Source organism: Anopheles merus, unplaced genomic scaffold, assembly GCF_017562075.2.
Source record: "Anopheles merus strain MAF unplaced genomic scaffold, AmerM5.1 LNR4000033, whole genome shotgun sequence".
Taxonomy (NCBI): domain Eukaryota; kingdom Metazoa; phylum Arthropoda; class Insecta; order Diptera; family Culicidae; genus Anopheles; species Anopheles merus.
In genome coordinates, this window is record NW_024427613.1 from 50,065 (window position 1) to 68,107 (window position 18,043).

General features: G+C 43.6%; 1 long non-coding RNA gene across 1 annotated transcript; it reads right to left on the reverse strand.

Moving 5' to 3' along the window:
• Positions 1-10,110: 10,110 nt before the first annotated feature.
• LOC121601143 lies at positions 10,111-11,869 on the reverse strand. The gene is made up of 3 exons (XR_006006025.1): positions 11,710-11,869; positions 11,040-11,623; positions 10,111-10,928 (listed from the first exon to the last, which is right to left on the reverse strand). It is a non-coding gene; the product is annotated as an uncharacterized LOC121601143 (long non-coding RNA).
• Between the last annotated feature and the right edge of the window lie 6,174 nt (positions 11,870-18,043).

Sequence of the window (18,043 nt, forward strand, 5' to 3'; positions counted from 1 at the left end):
TGTAGAGACCTACAAATTGGTGACCCCGACGTGATCTGAAGTGTGTCGTGAAAAGTGTCGTGATTGGTGCAACAAGTGCTAAGTGCATGGCTATTGAGGAGAGAAAACGACAACCGTCGTTGCTAACGCACATCACGGTCCCACCTCTTCAGCTCATCACGTCCCTGTTATCATCGTGCTGCAGCGCAGGACTGGAGTATAACGCACACGGATACATACACTGTGTGTCGAAATATTAAGGAGAGTGCAACGCGTTACCGCGTGGACAGTGTTTTAACGCTACTACGAAACCTGTCAATGCAACGTACGGGGTGAATGCCATCGTGAAATCCGCGTTTCGGACCATGCGGTAGCCCACATTGTGAGTGTCGCAAAGGAAACCACTCACAGGGTTTTTCTTTTCGTTTTCGGACCGGGAAGAAGCCAGCCCTCTGAAAACTGACTAGTGCCACACGGGACCACGCCGAAGCAGAAATTTTCCCGTGTGAAGAACGAGGCATAGGGAGCATCGCGATCTTCTATGTGGCCAACCTCGTGAAGCAACCATCGCGATCTTCCATTTGGCAAACCACGTGACGCAGCCATCGCGATTTTCTATGTGGCCAACCTCGTGAAGCAGCCATCGCGATCCTTCATTTGGCAAACCACGTGACGCAGCCATCGCGATTTTCTATGTGGCAAATCTGGTGAAGCAGCCATCGCGATCCTGTATGGTGGAAACCATATGCCGCAGCCATCTCGATCCTCTATGTGGCAAACCACGTGAACCCATCGCGCAGCAGAAATCGAGCTGTGTAAAACACAACGGGAAGTAGCATAAGATGACGTGCCAATCATTTGACGGAACATCATAGTGAACGAACGGGCGCAGTTCTCAACGTGAACGAACGTGCGGAACATCGTGGATGACGGGTGCAGTTTTTTACGGTGCAACATCGTGGATGACGTGTGCAGTTTTTCGTCGGCGCAGCCATCGCAATAACGTGTCGAGATTTTCATCGGCGCAGCATCGTCTTTGCTGCAGGAACCACAACGCCGCAGCCGCTATCGAGAACAACGAGCTGAGAACCTCGTGGTGACCTACCGGCTGCCGTCGCTATACGCCACGATATCGGTGAGCTCGTTCCTTTATTTTATTTTATCTTTTCTCTTATTATAACGTATTTTCCCGCGTTCCATCATTATATTATTATCGTATATACTATTGCGTTAAATATTTACATGCGTCAAATTTGAATTTGCCGACCTATTTATATATATGCATATTTATACAAAGTTCACAATCGTTTCGTGATACGTCGCAAACATTTCAAACAATTTTTTTTTTCATCATAATACGCAATTTTCATTAAAAAAAAAAAAAAATTCAGCTCAATAGTGTAAGCATTTTAGAGAGAATTAGGTACATTTTTTTTATTAGATAGGGAATATTCTGTGAACCCAAAATGTCAAAGAACGAAAGTGATGATAAAAATGCTGGTCCCAGTGCAATTCCGGTGCGAGCCGCGGGGCCGTCATCAGTGGCGGGAGCGATGGAACAAGAAAACTCTCATTTGGCCATAGAAAAAATTTCCACAAAATTGCCTTGTTTTTGGGAAGACGCTCCAAGCGCATGGTTTGTGGCAGCAGAAGCTGAGTTCGATATATCAAACGTTACAAGGGAACGCTCGAAATATTCTCACGTTCTAAGCGTGCTCCCGAAACACGTCTTGCCGAAAATAATGGACATAATAACTATGCCATTACCGAACAACCCGTACTCACATTTAAAAAGTCAACTTCTAGAAAGGCTTAACGTGAGTGAAGAACAACGAATCACTCAGTTATTGTATCACGTACAAATGGGTGATCGTAGTCCGTCTGAATTTTACAGACACATGGTTCAGCTGGCCGGTGATTCTGCAAACCTCACTTCCGAACTTATTCGTAAGCTTTGGTTATCAAGATTGCCAAAAACAATGGAAGTAGCGCTCATTGCCATCGGGTACCGAGAAATCAATGAGCTGATTAAAATTGCAGACAGGGTGTGGGAAGCAACCCAAGCCGGAGCGGTATCATCAATCGCAGGTGTTTCTTCTAGTGAATCATCAATCGCAGGCGTTTCTTCTAGTGAAAGCTCGGGAAGAAATCCCTCGAATGAAACTGCAATGTTGCGACAGGAAATTTCTGAACTGCGTAGTATGCTAAGGAGAATTTCCTTCCAAACAGGAAATAATAGAGGAAGACAGCGGGACAGATCTCAGAGCCAAAAACGTGCAAGAACACCATCACAGGTTCGGAAGCACCCCATGTGTTATTTCCATTTTCGGTTTGGTGAACAAGCACGAAGGTGCCAAAAACCCTGCAATTTTTCGCAGCAAAAAAAAACTAATTTGCTCAACGGCGGCGGCGGGCAACCCGAGAGCAATATTGGGCTCCTCTCGTCTTTTCATTGACGATGAAAAAACAACATTTACCTTCCTTGTAGATACAGGAGCCGACGTGTCCGTCATACCGTACAATCTTTTTGGAAATGTCATCAAACAAGCTGAACACCAACTAGTAGCAGCTAATGGTAGCCCTATTGCTACTTACGGAACCAAGTTGCTACAGTTAAGTCTTGGACTTAGGAGAGTGTTTTCGCACTGTTTCACACTTGCTGAAGTGAATCGACCAATCATAGGGGCCGATTTTTTAGTGAAACACGATTTGTGGGTCGACTTAAAAAGAAAGAGGTTGATCGATCATCTTACAGGACAAGAAACGATCGCAACCATCGCTTTAGTGGATACACCTACCCCCAAAAACTGGATGATTGAATCGAACATGTTTGGAGAAATTTTTAAAAAATATCCAACTTTAGTGGATCCACCAGATTATAAAAAACCAGTTAGGCATTCGATAGTACATAATATCGAGACCAAAGGAAGCTTACCATTTTCTAAACCACGGCGTCTGGATCCGAAAAAGCACAAGATTGCTCAAGCAGAATTTCAACATATGTTGGATCTGGGAATCTGCAGAGTGTCCTCGTCGTCAGCTTCGTCACCGCTACACATGGTACCCAAACCTGATTCAGATTGGAGACCTTGCGGCGATTATAGGCGTTTAAATGCCATTACAATACCTGATCGTTATCCGATCCCGCATGTGCAGGATTTTACGATGAACTTGGATGGTTGCAAATTTTTTTCTAAGCTGGATATCATTCGGGCGTACCACATCATACCAGTTGCCGAGGAAGACATCCACAAAACGGCGATAACCACGCCGTTTGGATTATTTGAATTTCTAAGGATGCCGTTTGGTCTTAGAAATGCAAGCCAGTGTTTTCAACGACTCATGAATAATATTTTTCATGATTTAGATTTTGTGTTTGTGTACATAGATGACATTCTGATAGCGAGTTCGACGCGTGAATCCCATTTAGAACATTTGCATGTTGTTCTAAAACGTTTAACGGATCACGATATAAAACTTAAGCCATCAAAATGCATTATTGGTGTGAATCAAATATCATTCCTGAGCCACACAATTTCGGCGAAAGGAATAACACCATCGCCGGAAAAAATAATGGCTATCCGAGATTTTCCTTCACCATGTTCGATGAAACAGCTTCAAAGAGTTTTGGGAATGGTGAATTATTATCATCGCTTCATTTCTAACATTTCAGATAAGCTAAGAGTGCTTCACCAGTTAGTAAAAGAGCACAACAAAAATAGGAAAATCAAATTCGAATGGACTGACGCTTGTGAACAAGCACTAAATCAAATAAAGGATGAACTTTCAAACGCTACCATGCTCGTGCATCCGAAAAGTAATGCTACTTATACACTAACAACAGATGCTTCTAGTGTTGCTGTAGGGGCAGTATTACAACAAACTAGCGAAGGCATTTTGGAACCTCTTGCGTTTTTTTCCAAAACAATGACGCCCACGGAACAGAGGTATTCCACATTTGATAGAGAATTGCTCGCTATTACTCTCGGGATAAAGCATTTCCGACATTTTTTAGAAGGCAGATCGTTCACGGTGTATACAGATCATAAACCATTGATCCATGCCTTAAATTCAAAAACAGAAAAATCCCCAAGACAATGCCGACAACTAGACTTTATTTCACAATTCACAACGGATATAAAGTACATTACAGGCGAGAGCAACGTTGTGGCAGATGCGTTATCTCGAATAGGAGAAACCAACGAAATCATAAACTTCACATATGAAGCAATTGCCAAGGAACAACAAAAAGACGAACAGCTAAAACAACTATTTGAAGACTCAAATAGTCAGGCAAACTCCAAATTCAAATTGAATCAATTAATCTTGGATAAGAACAAGCTAGTATTCGAGTCGTCGACCGGGCAGAATAGGTTGTATGTTCCTCAATCTCTAAGAAGAAGCACTTTCGCCAACCTACACAACCTATCCCATCCGGGCATTCGCGCATCACGCAAGCTGTTATCCGAAAGATTTTTCTGGCCGTCGATGAACAAGGACGTGGGAAACTGGACTCGTTCATGTGTTGGATGCCAAAAAGCTAAAATTGGTCGTCACACTCGCTCGCCTTTGGAAGCATTATCCGTTCCGAAAGGGAGATTTGAACATGTGCACATGGACATCGTTGGTCCATTGCCACCATCCGAAGGAATGAGCTACTTACTAACCATTGTTGACCGTTTCACACGTTGGCCGGAATGCTATCCGATGCCTGATATTTTGGCTAAAACGGTAGCTGAAACATTTGTCAGGAATTACATTCCAAGGTTTGGTTGTCCATCTACAATCACAACAGATAGAGGCAGACAGTTCCAGTCAAAACTTTTTGAAGAACTAACAAAGTTGTTAGGGACACATCACATTAAAACGACTGCGTATCACCCTCAATCCAATGGAATGGTTGAAAGATTCCATCGACACTTAAAAGGAGCGTTAAAAGCCTGTGAAGACAATACGCATTGGATTTCTCGATTGCCACTGATTCTGCTGGGCATTCGAGTAGCATACAGAGACGCATTAAAAGGCGCTCCAGCAGAAATGGTATATGGAGAAAGTTTGCGACTTCCTTCCGAAGTATTTTTACCCTCTGCTGCAAAATCCGTCGAGGACGTACCTGAATTTGTGCAGGATTTTAAAAAAGCGCTAAAATACATTGAACCATGCCCACCAAAAATTAATGATACAACACCAGTCTACTTACCAAAAAACCTTCAAACCTGTAAACATGTTTTCGTACGAGTAGATAAAGTGAGAACGGGTTTACAAGCACCGTATGAAGGACCTTTTGAGGTTGTTCGACGGTGCAGGAAATTTTTCACGGTTAAAATCAAAGAAAAGAATGAATCTATTTCGATTGACCGCCTCAAACCTGCTTTCGAAATGGAGGGTGTCTCCAAAACAGGCAAGACCACAAATAGCCAAAAGAATGTTCGCTTTGCAAAAAAACTAAATGAAATCGCAATCTAAAAGACAAACACTCTCACAATTCTTTTTCTATCGCGACTCCGTCACTGGTGGGGGGTTCTGTGGTGTTCGCCTGTTCAAAATAAGAGAGTTAAAAAGGACGGCTTTTTCCCATCACTTGAGGTCTGCGATGTTAAGGGTTAACTAGGGTCTCAAGTAGATAGTTAGAGAGGTTAGCAAATAACGGGAGAGTCAGGCAGGAAACGCATAATGAGCGCGAGAAATGCGTAGCCTCGCGAGAGTGCGTAGGTGCGCGAGAAAGAATAGGTGCGCGAGAAAGAATAGGTGCGTGAGAAAGAATAGGCGCGCGAGCGTAAGGCGAGAGAGAGAGAAGGTATAAATAGGATCATCCGATCGGATAAGCCCTCTCTTTTTTCTGAATACTCCTGTGTACCGCAACAAAACGATTCTCCTGTACACGAAATAAAGATTGTAATTGTAGAGACCTACAGTACCTTAATATCGCCTGCTCCACCAAAAACAACTACAGCTACACCAAACACCGTTAAAATGCACCAACACGCTTACCACTCAATGTCCGTTCCACGTCTATAACTGTATACTATCAGAACGTGCGAGGTTTACGATCCAAAGCTGATGAGTTCCGTTTAACTGTATTAGAAGCGGACTATGATGTTGTGGTACTCACTGAGACTTAGCTCGATCCCAGCCTTCCCACAGCTCTCCTATTTGGCGATGCGCACTGTGTCTATCGATGCGATAGAAATGCCGCAAACAGCTCTCTATCTCGAGGCGGTGGAGTACTAATTGCGGTGAGTTCCGCTCTCCGCTCTCATGCGCTTCCAGTGCTTGCGCAAACACTTGAATTCGCTTGCATCTGCATTCAGCTCCCGACGTACCGATTATACTTTGCTGCTGCCTACCTTCCTCCCAACCACAGCACGGACGAAAGAAAAATAAATGCATTACTGGACACCGTCAAAAGCATTTGCGACACACTAGGTCCAAACGACAGATTCGTGCTCGTGGGAGACTTTAACCAACCCGCTCTTTCCTGGTCGCCTGCGCAATCGAATCATGAAACCCCTTTTGTGTTTTTTGAACCTCATACTAGTTCAGTTCGTAGCGCCCAATTCGTCGATGGACTGCTCCAGAATGCGCTGTACCAACTTAATAACAACACTAACTCTATGGGGCGCATTTCAGACCTTGGATACGGAAATTGTTCAAGTGCAACAACTTCTTCGCTCATACGCGTCAGCGAGCACTCGCTGCTGCCAATAGACTGCTATCACCCACCGCTCGAATTTGATTTGGAAATCACAGCATCGTCTATGAATCACGCTACCACTGTTACGGAAATAAAGCGCACGTACTGACTTTACTAAACTCAAGAGACTGATCTGCTCCTTCAACCAATCCTTTGAACGCTCAAACTATACATCCATTGACCATGCCACGAACGATTTCTCAGAGTTTATGTGGGCGGCATTGCGTGAATGTGCTCCTATTAAAAAGCCCCATCGCGGACCGCCGTGGGGTGACCGCACATTGCATGCCCTAAAAAAAGCAAAGCGAGCCGTTTATGACTATTTGCGCGCTAGTCGGTCCACACCGTGTCGGCTTTACTACAATGGTGTTCATGCACTTTATCGACGTTATAATAGAGTCTGCTATCGTCGATATATATGAAACACTGAACGAAGCTTGCAAGAGTACCCTCGCCGCTTTTAGAGCTTTGCCGACAACATGCGCAAGTCAACTGGCTCCCCGGGACTATTCGGTATAAGGATAATTGTGCACACTCGCCATTAGATATTTGTGAACTGTTCGCCACGTGTTTCGAGGATAGCTTCATCTCTAACATCACACATCCGGAGGTTGTTGCTTCCGCACTCGTGAACACTCCGGCAGATGCAATTCATGTCACGCAACCTATCGTCACCGAGACCCTGGTTACCCAAAAAATCGAGCGTCTCAAGTCGTCATACTCCGAGGGGCCAGATGGTATCCCAGCGACAATTCTCAAGCGTTGTGCCGTATCGGTAGCTCCTGTTTTAACTAAGATTTTTAACGAATCTCTGCGCACAGGAACCTTTCCATCACTGTGGAAGGTCTCATGGCTAACACCCATCCACAAAAAGGGCAGCAAAACGAAGCAGTGAACTATCGAGGTATTACCTTTTTAGCTGCCTGCGCCAAAGTGTTCGAGCTCCTCATCTATGAACCATTAATAGCATCTGCCGGCAAATACATCAGCACCAACCAACATGGATTCATGCCTAAGAGATCAACTACGACAAATCTGATGCAATTCATGCAGGTATGCAGGTTGATGCCATTTACACGGACATTAAGGCGGCCTTTTGACAGTGTGTCCCACAACTTTCTTCTGGCAAAACTTGATAGACTTGGATTATCACCACCCCTGGTAAAGTGGATGAAATCGTATTTATGTGGTCGTTCATATGCAGTTAGAATGGGCTCCCACCAATTTAGAGCTATCGGTGCCTCTTCCGGCGTACCCCAGGGCAGCAACCTGGGGCCTCTGTTGATTCTGCTCTACATAAACGACTTGTGCACGGCACTCCCGGATAATAGTTGCCTACTCTACCCAGATGATGCTAAAATCTATCGTGAAATCCGTGAGCCCGAGGACCATCTTCAACTTCAAGCCACTTTGACTGAATTTGTCTCCTGGTGCAAGCGTAACGCACTAAGCGTCTGTATCGATAAATGCGCCATAATCTCATTCAGCCGTTCAAGAGCTCCAGCGCTGTTTGATTATACGCTTCATGGTCAGAACCTCGAAAGAGTGAACTGTGTAAAGGATCTAGGAGTCCTCCTAGATGCTAAACTCTCCTTCGAAGAACAGATAGACCAAGTAGTCGCTAGTGGCAATCGTCTACTTGGCTTGGTCATAAACATGACGCGCGAGCTTCGTGATCCTATGTGTTTCAAGACACTGTACTGCGCACTTATCAGACCACTGCTGGAATATGCTAGCATTGTTTGGTGGCCAGCATCTACTCGGGCACTTGCGCGGCTAGAGTCCATCTAACGGAAGGCAACGCGCTTCGCCCTTCGTGATTGGCCGCGTCATCTCGACTAGAGAACTAGGTGTTTGCTGCTTGGGATCCCGCCTCTCGCCGAACGTGTTGAGCACGCCAGACTGGCATTTATCACGGGAATCTTAAACGGAACCATCGACTGTCTCGAGCTGCTTTCAAGGATTCACCTCTATGTTCCTGCCAGAATACTCCGTCGCCGACCAATGCTGGCAGTCGCTGAAACCCGAACAACATTTGGCTCTCGCAACCCCTTTCTTTGTATGTGCCGTCTATTAAATTCAGCTGACGATATTTATGAGCCTAGAATGACGATAACGGAACTGACTTCAATTTTAAGTGTTCGGAATGCGTTCAATAATAACAATATATAAATGTTTTGTTCATTATCTTATGTGTATTGTAAACAAATTTTGACTCGAGAGGGCTTCATAGTCCATCGATTAATAAACTAAACTAAACTAAAACTAAACTAAACTAAAAAACCCTTAACGTAAACCTTTGGACAAAATCGATACCATTATAATTTACACTAAGACAAAACAAGTCACAAGCATGATTTTAATATAAAAAATATGGTTAGTTTGAAAGAAAAGTGTGTAATAATGGAAAACATAGTACAGATGGAGGCATAGAATCTTGAAATTCTTCAACATCAAAGTACACAAGAGGACAAGGGGGTAAATTAACGGCAACTAACTTACATTTAATATACTTAAGGTCAAGTATCGCAATACTAGATGGTGAATAAGAATTTAGTTTATAAATGTTCAGTTCACTACACTATATCTCTACAAAAGATACATTATCTTTAAATGTAGCCATAAAATAATTTTCCGTATTATCATTCTTGATTCCAACGATAACCAACAAATTCTGCGGAGAGATTTATACTCTCAAAAATGTTACTATACCATTTGATTTTGTTAAAAACCATTGATCCCGAAATTTTGGTTTTAAACAAAAGCTTTCAGTTACATGCACTCCACAGCCATCTATAGTCAAACAGGGATATTTCTTTTCTTTGGGACCATGATGCACATTAATTGAGGCATATAACTTGCATCTGCCCGCTACTTGTTCCACACATTTTGAACCTGTCTTAACATCTCGTTTCATAAACTGTAAAAAGTTTTCATAATCATAAGACGACCAATCGTCCGATGGACCAAGTTCTTCAACGTCTTCAAATACGTGTAGAAGATTGTGTACATTACTGCTCATATGGGTGCGACCATAGTACAGTGGGAAATCAACAACAAATTGTGCAAGTGGGTTTAAATGTTTATATACTGACGATGAGAAAATAGTTATGCCACAAAAGTAGAGCAAATAATGGTTAAAGCCTTAAAGCAAATAATGGTTAAAGTGCATAACATATTTATATATAACAGGTGTGGCGAAGCAACCGATTCTTCCTACCCAAATATCTATAAAAACGTTTTTATGCCGAAATTAGAAACGTGTATAATGTATTTATAATTCACAAAGTGGCGCTAAAAAATCACGTGCGTATGCTCGGGTGCGCGAAGGAATCTGCTCGTCATCCTGCTGCACCGGTCATTCCCCCTAAGGACTCCGGTTCGTACTCAGTTGCTTTCCAATACTGAAGAGCGTCAAGAGATCGATTAACGTTTTGCACAACTTTAGCTTTTATTTAAACACACTTTACAACGTCACAATCGCAACTTTAACAACCTTTATGCGTCACAACGTCAACTTTTCGGCACAAATTCACACTTTCACATCGGATGAAACACCAACTAATTCAACTTTTCCAATTCGAACCACTACTGCAACTTAACAACTTTACTAACTTTACGACTTGAACGACTTTAACAACTTTACAACTTTATCAACATTACGACATGAACAACTTTATCAACTTTAAGACATTATGCAACTTTTCATAACTGTAAACTCATCACTTTGCTTAGCCTCATCCCGGTTGAGCCCCCATGTAGAACGTAGAAGAAAAGAGGGTACGCGGAAAGAGATGGTTTTACAGTTCACTTATTCACTTTCGTCTGCTTCGCTTGGCTTCTCCCGCGTGAATGTTTCGCTCTAGCTAAACCTACTGCGTCGTCAGTTCGATTGACATCAGCACAGGGTGATCCTAAATTCATTCCTTGACACTCGTCTCACTTCCCTTGTCTGACAACTGACAACTGTCTCCTATTTCCTACATATATACTATGATATACCCTCCACCAACAAGTTTTAAAATAACACAGTTGACAGTTGACAGCTGACGACTGAGTGTGTTTTCTCACTGTGCTCCGCGTAAATTCGTGAATTATTTTGTTGTCTCGACCTAATTTTCGTCAAACTGCCGCTTAGCTGTGACATAAGCTGTCTCTGGTAGTCCTGCCTTCAATTGTTCGCCACAACCATTCCTGACTTTGCTGTATTCCTGCGTTTGTTCCTGAGTCCTGTGGCATCTATCTGCAACGGCAACTAAAATGGAGGGAGTTTGCTGTGACTGCTCTGTGCCACTTGAATCGCTTGAATGTGGTATTATGTGCACGTTCTGTGATGCTGTATATCACTCAGCGTGCACTAAATTACCTTTCACTGTGATCGAAGAGGTAAAACGGACGGCATCTCTTCATTGGAGCTGTGTAAGGTGTTCGAATGCTCTTGGCAACCCACATAGTAAAGCAGTTAAAACAACGGGTATGCAGGTCGGCTTCCAGGCGGCTCTTACTGCCGCTGTCGAGGTGATGAAAGCTGCTTTAGTCCCGCCTGTGATGCACGAAATCCGTGAGGGCTTTGCCAGTTTTGCCGCGGCTCACCAAGCTCCTAGCGAACGCTTCAACGTATCGCCCCCAGATGCCCTCCCGAGTGGAAAGCGTAGAAGGTTGTTCCGTGACGTTGTTGCATCCACGGAAGCCATTGTTGTTGACAATGCTCCACTATACCCTGTAAATACAGACACCGACAATACTCACCAAAGAAATCGCCCTTCACTACCACCAATAATAATAGGAACCGATACCACCACCACGTCGATCCCAACCGTGTCACAACTACCAAGAGCAAACTATATGTGGCTACATCTGTCTAAGTTAGCTAAAACCGTCACCGTTGACCAGGTAGTGTCGATGGTAAAATCACAGTTGGACACCACGGACGTCATCGCTTTTAGTTTGCTGAAAGCGGGAACAACCATTAGCTCGGTTAGTTCACTAACTTTTAAGGTTAGAATTATCGCTGCTCTTCGAGATATAGCACTTACCGCAGGATCTTGGCCGGTCGGGCTCGGTGTGCGTGAGTTTATCTCACTCCCACAAAGGCCGTCTCACCATCGTCCTGAACTTACCAACACAAACACACCTATACCTGTTCGACATAGCCCGATGCACCCTGTACAATTATCACCCGATATGAATTGTACTGTGGTGTTCGCCTGTTCAAAATAAGAGAGTTAAAAAGGACGGCTTTTTCCCATCACTTGAGGTCTGCGATGTTAAGGCTTAACTAGGGTCTCAAGTAGATAGTTAGAGAGGTTAGCAAATAACAGGAGAGTCGGGCAGGACACGCATAATGAGCGCGAGAAATGCGTAGCCTCGCGAGAGTGCGTAGGTGCGCGAGAAAGAATAGGTGCGCGAGAAAGAATAGGTGCGTGAGAAAGAATAGGCGCGCGAGCGTAAGGCGAGAGAGAGAGAAGGTATAAATAGGATCATCCGATCGGATAAGCCCTCTCTTTTTTCTGAATACTCCTGTGTACCGCAACAAAACGATTCTCCTGTACACGAAATAAAGATTGTAATTGTAGAGACCTACAAATTGGTGACCCCGACGTGATCTGAAGTGTGTCGTGAAAAGTGTCGTGATTGGTGCAACAAGTGCTAAGTGCATGGCTATTGAGGAGAGAAAACGACAACCGTCGTTGCTAACGCACATCACGGTCCCACCTCTTCAGCTCATCACGTCCCTGTTATCATCGTGCTGCAGCGCAGGACTGGAGTATAACGCACACGGATACATACACTGTGTGTCGAAATATTAAGGAGAGTGCAACGCGTTACCGCGTGGACAGTGTTTTAACGCTACTACGAAACCTGTCAATGCAACGTACGGGGTGAATGCCATCGTGAAATCCGCGTTTCGGACCATGCGGTAGCCCACATTGTGAGTGTCGCAAAGGAAACCACTCACAGGGTTTTTCTTTTCGTTTTCGGACCGGGAAGAAGCCAGCCCTCTGAAAACTGACTAGTGCCACACGGGACCACGCCGAAGCAGAAATTTTCCCGTGTGAAGAACGAGGCATAGGGAGCATCGCGATCTTCTATGTGGCCAACCTCGTGAAGCAACCATCGCGATCTTCCATTTGGCAAACCACGTGACGCAGCCATCGCGATTTTCTATGTGGCCAACCTCGTGAAGCAGCCATCGCGATCCTTCATTTGGCAAACCACGTGACGCAGCCATCGCGATTTTCTATGTGGCAAATCTGGTGAAGCAGCCATCGCGATCAAGTATGGTGGAAACCATATGCCGCAGCCATCTCGATCCTCTATGTGGCAAACCACGTGAACCCATCGCGCAGCAGAAATCGAGCTGTGTAAAACACAACGGGAAGCAGCATAAGATGACGTGCCAATCATTTGACGGAACATCATAGTGAACGAACGGGCGCAGTTCTCAACGTGAACGAACGTGCGGAACATCGTGGATGACGGGTGCAGTTTTTTACGGTGCAACATCGTGGATGACGTGTGCAGTTTTTCGTCGGCGCAGCCATCGCAATAACGTGTCGAGATTTTCATCGGCGCAGCATCGTCTTTGCTGCAGGAACCACAACGCCGCAGCCGCTATCGAGAACAACGAGCTGAGAACCTCGTGGTGACCTACCGGCTGCCGTCGCTATACGCCACGATATCGGTGAGCTCGTTCCTTTATTTTATTTTATCTTTTCTCTTATTATAACGTATTTTCCCGCGTTCATTATATTATTATCGTATATACTATTGCGTTAAATATTTACATGCGTCAAATTTGAATTTGCCGACCTATTTATATATATGCATATTTATACAAAGTTCACAATCGTTTCGTGATACGTCGCAAACATTTCAAACAATTTTTTTTTTCATCATAATACGCAATTTTCATTTAAAAAAAAAAAAAAATTCAGCTCAATAGTGTAAGCATTTTAGAGAGAATTAGGTACATTTTTTTTATTAGATAGGGAATATTCTGTGAACCCAAAATGTCAAAGAACGAAAGTGATGATAAAAATGCTGGTCCCAGTGCAATTCCGGTGCGAGCCGCGGGGCCGTCATCAGTGGCGGGAGCGATGGAACAAGAAAACTCTCATTTGGCCATAGAAAAAATTTCCACAAAATTGCCTTGTTTTTGGGAAGACGCTCCAAGCGCATGGTTTGTGGCAGCAGAAGCTGAGTTCGATATATCAAACGTTACAAGGGAACGCTCGAAATATTCTCACGTTCTAAGCGTGCTCCCGAAAAACGTCTTGCCGAAAATAATGGACATAATAACTATGCCATTACCGAACAACCCGTACTCACATTTAAAAAGTCAACTTCTAGAAAGGCTTAACGTGAGTGAAGAACAACGAATCACTCAGTTATTGTATCACGTACAAATGGGTGATCGTAGTCCGTCTGAATTTTACAGACACATGGTTCAGCTGGCCGGTGATTCTGCAAACCTCACTTCCGAACTTATTCGTAAGCTTTGGTTATCAAGATTGCCAAAAACAATGGAAGTAGCGCTCATTGCCATCGGGTACCGAGAAATCAATGAGCTGATTAAAATTGCAGACAGGGTGTGGGAAGCAACCCAAGCCGGAGCGGTATCATCAATCGCAGGTGTTTCTTCTAGTGAATCATCAATCGCAGGCGTTTCTTCTAGTGAAAGCTCGGGAAGAAATCCCTCGAATGAAACTGCAATGTTGCGACAGGAAATTTCTGAACTGCGTAGTATGCTAAGGAGAATTTCCTTCCAAACAGGAAATAATAGAGGAAGACAGCGGGACAGATCTCAGAGCCAAAAACGTGCAAGAACACCATCACAGGTTCGGAAGCACCCCATGTGTTATTTCCATTTTCGGTTTGGTGAACAAGCACGAAGGTGCCAAAAACCCTGCAATTTTTCGCAGCAAAAAAAACTAATTTGCTCAACGGCGGCGGCGGGCAACCCGAGAGCAATATTGGGCTCCTCTCGTCTTTTCATTGACGATGAAAAACAACATTTACCTTCCTTGTAGATACAGGAGCCGACGTGTCCGTCATACCGTACAATCTTTTTGGAAATGTCATCAAACAAGCTGAACACCAACTAGTAGCAGCTAATGGTAGCCCTATTGCTACTTACGGAACCAAGTTGCTACAGTTAAGTCTTGGACTTAGGAGAGTGTTTTCGCACTGTTTCACACTTGCTGAAGTGAATCGACCAATCATAGGGGCCGATTTTTTAGTGAAACACGATTTGTGGGTCGACTTAAAAAGAAAGAGGTTGATCGATCATCTTACAGGACAAGAAACGATCGCAACCATCGCTTTAGTGGATACACCTACCCCCAAAAACTGGATGATTGAATCGAACATGTTTGGAGAAATTTTTAAAAAATATCCAACTTTAGTGGATCCACCAGATTATAAAAAACCAGTTAGGCATTCGATAGTACATAATATCGAGACCAAAGGAAGCTTACCATTTTCTAAACCACGGCGTCTGGATCCGAAAAAGCACAAGATTGCTCAAGCAGAATTTCAACATATGTTGGATCTGGGAATCTGCAGAGTGTCCTCGTCGTCAGCTTCGTCACCGCTACACATGGTACCCAAACCTGATTCAGATTGGAGACCTTGCGGCGATTATAGGCGTTTAAATGCCATTACAATACCTGATCGTTATCCGATCCCGCATGTGCAGGATTTTACGATGAACTTGGATGGTTGCAAATTTTTTTCTAAGCTGGATATCATTCGGGCGTACCACATCATACCAGTTGCCGAGGAAGACATCCACAAAACGGCGATAACCACGCCGTTTGGATTATTTGAATTTCTAAGGATGCCGTTTGGTCTTAGAAATGCAAGCCAGTGTTTTCAACGACTCATGAATAATATTTTTCATGATTTAGATTTTGTGTTTGTGTACATAGATGACATTCTGATAGCGAGTTCGACGCGTGAATCCCATTTAGAACATTTGCATGTTGTTCTAAAACGTTTAACGGATCACGATATAAAACTTAAGCCATCAAAATGCATTATTGGTGTGAATCAAATATCATTCCTGAGCCACACAATTTCGGCGAAAGGAATAACACCATCGCCGGAAAAAATAATGGCTATCCGAGATTTTCCTTCACCATGTTCGATGAAACAGCTTCAAAGAGTTTTGGGAATGGTGAATTATTATCATCGCTTCATTCCTAACATTTCAGATAAGCTAAGAGTGCTTCACCAGTTAGTAAAAGAGCACAACAAAAATAGGAAAATCAAATTCGAATGGACTGACGCTTGTGAACAAGCACTAAATCAAATAAAGGATGAACTTTCAAACGCTACCATGCTCGTGCATCCGAAAAGTAATGCTACTTATACACTAACAACAGATGCTTCTAGTGTTGCTGTAGGGGCAGTATTACAACAAACTAGCGAAGGCATTTTGGAACCTCTTGCGTTTTTTTCCAAAACAATGACGCCCACGGAACAGAGGTATTCCACATTTGATAGAGAATTGCTCGCTATTACTCTCGGGATAAAGCATTTCCGACATTTTTTAGAAGGCAGATCGTTCACGGTGTATACAGATCATAAACCATTGATCCATGCCTTAAATTCAAAAACAGAAAAATCCCCAAGACAATGCCGACAACTAGACTTTATTTCACAATTCACAACGGATATAAAGTACATTACAGGCGAGAGCAACGTTGTGGCAGATGCGTTATCTCGAATAGGAGAAACCAACGAAATCATAAACTTCACATATGAAGCAATTGCCAAGGAACAACAAAAAGACGAACAGCTAAAACAACTATTTGAAGACTCAAATAGTCAGGCAAACTCCAAATTCAAATTGAATCAATTAATCTTGGATAAGAACAAGCTAGTATTCGAGTCGTCGACCGGGCAGAATAGGTTGTATGTTCCTCAATCTCTAAGAAGAAGCACTTTCGCCAACCTACACAACCTATCCCATCCGGGCATTCGCGCATCACGCAAGCTGTTATCCGAAAGATTTTTCTGGCCGTCGATGAACAAGGACGTGGGAAACTGGACTCGTTCATGTGTTGGATGCCAAAAAGCTAAAATTGGTCGTCACACTCGCTCGCCTTTGGAAGCATTATCCGTTCCGAAAGGGAGATTTGAACATGTGCACATGGACATCGTTGGTCCATTGCCACCATCCGAAGGAATGAGCTACTTACTAACCATTGTTGACCGTTTCACACGTTGGCCGGAATGCTATCCGATGCCTGATATTTTGGCGAAAACGGTAGCTGAAACATTTGTCAGGAATTACATTCCAAGGTTTGGTTGTCCATCTACAATCACAACAGATAGAGGCAGACAATTCCAGTCAAAACTTTTTGAAGAACTAACAAAGTTGTTAGGGACACATCACATTAAAACGACTGCGTATCACCTCAATCCAATGGAATGGTTGAAAGATTCCATCGACACTTAAAAGGAGCGTTAAAAGCCTGTGAAGACAATACGCATTGGATTTCTCGATTGCCACTGATTCTGCTGGGCATTCGAGTAGCATACAGAGACGCATTAAAAGGCGCTCCAGCAGAAATGGTATATGGAGAAAGTTTGCGACTTCCTTCCGAAGTATTTTTACCCTCTGCTGCAAAATCCGTCGAGGACGTACCTGAATTTGTGCAGGATTTTAAAAAAGCGCTAAAATACATTGAACCATGCCCACCAAAAATTAATGATACAACACCAGTCTACTTACCAAAAAACCTTCAAACCTGTAAACATGTTTTCGTACGAGTAGATAAAGTGAGAACGGGTTTACAAGCACCGTATGAAGGACCTTTTGAGGTTGTTCGACGGTGCAGGAAATTTTTCACGGTTAAAATCAAAGAAAAGAATGAATCTATTTCGATTGACCGCCTCAAACCTGCTTTCGAAATGGAGGGTGTCTCCAAAACAGGCAAGACCACAAATAGCCAAAAGAATGTTCGCTTTGCAAAAAAACTAAATGAAATCGCAATCTAAAAGACAAACACTCTCACAATTCTTTTTCTATCGCGACTCCGTCACTGGTGGGGGGTTCTGTGGTGTTCGCCTGTTCAAAATAAGAGAGTTAAAAAGGACGGCTTTTTCCCATCACTTGAGGTCTGCGATGTTAAGGGTTAACTAGGGTCTCAAGTAGATAGTTAGAGAGGTTAGCAAATAACGGGAGAGTCAGGCAGGACACGCATAATGAGCGCGAGAAATGCGTAGCCTCGCGAGAGTGCGTAGGTGCGCGAGAAAGAATAGGTGCGCGAGAAAGAATAGGTGCGTGAGAAAGAATAGGCGCGCGAGCGTAAGGCGAGAGAGAGAGAAGGTATAAATAGGATCATCCGATCGGATAAG